Here is a 4183-nt window from a genome sequence, read left to right on the forward strand (position 1 = left end):
GCTACCCACCTGCACCTCCACCTGCTTGAAAATTCCCCTCGTTCTTCCCTATCAAAAACACTAACCCTACCTCTCTTCTTGGTTCCCAACTCCGATCCATGGCGCATCGATCTCTCCCCCTCCTCAAAACCCTCCTCCGATCCCGCCTAACCCCCTCCCGCTCCGTCACCTACATGCCCCGCCCCGGCGACGGCGCCCCTCGCCCCGTGACCATAATCCCCGGCGCCTCGTTCTTCTTCCTCTGAATCTCTTGTAGAAAGAGAGAGAGAGAGAAAACCGCGCCCCTCGCCCCGTGACCCTAATCCCCGGCGCCTCGTTCTTCTTCCTCTGAATCTCTTGTAGAGAGAGAGAGAGAGAGAGAGAGAGAGAGAGAGAGAGCGATTCAAAAATGGTTTAGAGGTTGACCTATCGCAAGAGGCATAGCTATGCCACGAAATCGAACCCGACCCGCATCGTCAAAACCCCTGGTAACCATCTCTCTCTCTCTCGATCTCTCTCGATCTCTCTCATTCTAGGGTTTTAGGCTGATTTGGGATCGGAACTAGGGTTTAGTATTGAAAAGATGACTGCTTGGCGTTTGCTTTAAGTTCGTTGAAATGTAGTTTTATCAATTTTGATGATCTTGGGGTGTGTTGTGTTAATGCTGATGAACCCTGGTCTACTTTAGCATTAACTGTAATTATTATTTAATTTTAGATGGATGGAAAGCTAATGCCCAAATGAAGTTTACTTATCAGTTCTTGTTAAAAAATGTGCTTTTGTCCAAATTGATTTATCCATGAATGAACCTGTAGTTTTCATTTTTATTGGATGGATGAAGTCGTCAATTGTTTAAAGTTTCTTGTGCTTGTTTTTGTCAACCAAAATGGAGTAATTGGAATGCTGTAGAAACTAATGCAAGGATAATGTTAGCTTAATTAACATCCTGTCTTTGCTGTGTCTGAACTTGTCTGTGATTTCTAATATGATGGCTTATATAGTTATATCTTGTTATAGGTGGGAAACTTACCTACCAGACTGCCAAGAAGAGGGCGAAAGGACCAAGGTGCCCTGTGACTGGAAAGAGAATCCAAGGGGTATGTGATGCTATCCTTCCCATACTATGTTTTTCTTTTTATCTTTTGATGTGTGGTTGAAGCATCTTCATTTATGTCATTGTTTACTTCGTCACTGGATCTTAGATGTTTCTTTTAAGTTGCTTTTCCGTTGCGAACTCATGAATGGTTTTAGCGCTTGTTTCTTAAACCAGCAAACGGTTTATATCTTTGCTGCTATGGATTCATTTCTATGAGAAGCATGTATCATGTTACAAACGGTTTATATCTTTGCTGCTATGGTTTATATCTTTGCTATAGAGACCACCGGTATTAGAGGATCGTGAAGTAACTAACAATATCATGTTACATAATGCTGGTTAATAGTATACTGTAGGTAAAGGAGAAATAGTCTGGTAATATCAACATAATACTATCCTATGTCCAGATTTCATGAATCATCAATTGTGCTTTGCTTGGGATGATTCCAAGTTGGTTCTTATATAAGACATTAAATAGTGTGCACATGTTTTATTTTGTTTCTTTTTCTCCCATATTGAAGTTACATAGACCCCATCTCTGAGCATGCCAAGTTCAGTTTCATATATATCTTCGCAGGTCACCTAGACAATAAATGAATGGGAAAGCTAGTATCATAGTTATTTTGCATGTATCATGGTTTCATTCATATTCTAATCTAGAGTGGTGATTTATGTTCTCTTTCAGGTGGGATAACGACATTGATTGATATGCCCCCTCAACAGATATCTTTCCACAGTGTCTGTAGAACACTAAAACTCAAGGTAAATTTCTTATAAAGCTTCTTTCTTACTGTTCGCTTATACAGATAACTAGTGAATACTTAATTTATGTGGAGGTGGTTTTGTTGGGGGCCGCTTTCTCTGAGGATCTTCTATGTATGTATAGTCAGAAAACTGAAACTAGTTTGCTAAGGTTTCCTATGTTTGTATTAATAAGTATTTATTTAAGTGGACCCTTTGTCTCATTTTTCCTAGTTACTTCAAATGACACGTAACAAAGCTTTTCTCCTACATGTTATGTTGGAATTGGCTACACAGGTTACTTGCTGATACACAGTTTGTATTTAACATATTGAGTATGGAGAAGTGAAGGTTTGGAGCCATAGGGCTTAATTTCAAAAAATAGAAGAATTGAATCTGTTTTTCTGCAGGGTGTTTCTGTGTTTCATCGTAAATTATCTGTATGAATTGACTGAAATAGAAAAATCTTTGATGTGATTTTATTCTCATGCATTTCAGAGTCTGGTCAGTGAAGTTTGCATTGTGAAAAGCGCTACATCTCAGATGCTTCCATGTGAGAAAAAAGGTCTTGCTGAAGTGATGCATAATGAAGCTCTTGCTAAATAGAAAATTACTTCTTATCTATGTAAACAATTTATGTATCACACTAGTATTTTGGTGAATGTATTATTGAATATAATTGTATTTGATATTGAAATATAATTAGATTGTGTTGGATATGAATATAATTTGGTGTTGTGCAACATTGTGCATATATACATTTGATATCATATAGCTTGCAATGCAGATTCTGCAAAAAAAAAAAAAAAAAAACTGTAGCAGTAGCAACCTAGACGGAAATTCCGTCTAGGTTGCTACAGTATCCGTCTAGGTTGTTACTATTGCTATAGTATCAACCTAGACGGAATTCCGTCTAGGTTAAAGCAACCTAGACGGAATTCCGTCTAGGTTAAAGCAACCTAGACGGAATTCCGTCTAGGAAGCAACCTAGACGGATTTTCACTTCCGTCTAGGTTGTTTTCTGTCTAGGTTAGCAAACTAGACGGAATTCCGTCTAGTTTGCCCCAATCTAGACGGAAATATTCTAGACGGAACAAACTAGACGGATTTCCGTCTAGGTGAACCAATCTAGACGGAAATTGGAGCAACCTAGACGGAAATTTCCGTCTAGGTTGCTCATTTTTCTACTAGTGGCCCTCCGTGAGATTTGGGATAACTATCAAACTTGAGAAGATACCATCTATTAGTCTCCGCTGCTGCAAAGTAGTGGTGGCAAACAGGACAGGTCGGGTCGGGTCATAGTTGACCCGACCCGTATAAGTGTGACCTAACCCAACTCGTTTAATAAATGGGTCAATGTGACCCAACCCGTTTATTAAACGGGTTACCAGACCCGACCCATATAGTTTATACATTATTTTTTATATCAAATATTTAAAATAACAAATGAGAATATATCTATAGACAAATTTTTAAAAGGGGCTTTTTTTAAATTTTGTATAGCAAAACCGACCTGATTGGAAATTAATCTGCAAAACCGACCCTTTTCGGTTTTGTAGTAGCAGTGTTTTTTCGAGCTACACGGGACTAGCAGTCCCGTGTAGCTCGGCCAGCAATTGAAATGCACGGGACTAGAAGTCCCGTGCACTTGCATTTACTTTTTAACCCGTGACCCCTCATTCCTACACCCGTGACTCCTCCCTCTCTCTCGCCTCTCTCGACTCCCTCTCTCACCCCTCCCTCTCTCTACTCGTCGACCTCCGCTGACCCCGCTGACCAAGCTCCTGACACCGTCGCTGACCAAGTCCGATCAAGGTAATTTTTTTTTAATTTTGTTGTTAAATTTGACGAGGGGATATGAATTAGGAGTTAGGGTTTACCATGAAATTTGCTTTTTAGTTGAGATTTGGGATTAGGGTTTAACCATGAGTATTGTGATTAAGGTAAGCCATGAATAATGTGATAGGTTTAGCATGAATAATGTTGATTTGGGATTAGGGTTTTTTTGCTTTTCAGTTGAGATTTGGGTTTAGGGTTAGCCATGAATAATGTGATTTTGGGATTAGATTTTATGGTAATTTTTAGTTATAATGTGATTAGGGTTTAACCATGATAATAATGAATTGAGATTAGGTTTTAACACATTATTTGCTTTTCAGTTGAGATTAGGGTTTTAAATTTGATTTTAAATTAAGATTAATATTTTTAGTTATATAGATTATTTACATATGATGAACTTTTAATTTTCAGCTTCGATGGCAACTCTATACCCATTATTTGCTTTTTCATGGGAGCCTCGGTGTCAGATTGAATAGTATGCTTATGTATGAGGGAGGTTCTAGAAATATTTATGCTATCTAAGTCATG

At 38.6% G+C, this 4183-nt stretch overlaps 1 long non-coding RNA gene across 3 annotated transcripts; it reads left to right on the forward strand.

Annotated features, from left to right (window-relative positions):
• LOC109824840 lies at positions 294–2519 on the forward strand. Of its 3 annotated transcripts, XR_002242802.1 has the most exons (5): positions 294–467; positions 997–1076; positions 1761–1837; positions 2114–2167; positions 2315–2519. It is a non-coding gene; the product is annotated as an uncharacterized LOC109824840 (long non-coding RNA). The 3 variants fall into 3 exon arrangements; XR_002242800.1 differs by lacking the exon at positions 2114–2167 and having other exon boundaries at positions 297–467; XR_002242801.1 differs by lacking the exon at positions 2315–2519 and having other exon boundaries at positions 297–467; positions 2114–2292.

This window comes from Asparagus officinalis, chromosome 9, assembly GCF_001876935.1.
Source record: "Asparagus officinalis chromosome 9, Aspof.V1, whole genome shotgun sequence".
NCBI lineage: Eukaryota > Viridiplantae > Streptophyta > Magnoliopsida > Asparagales > Asparagaceae > Asparagus > Asparagus officinalis.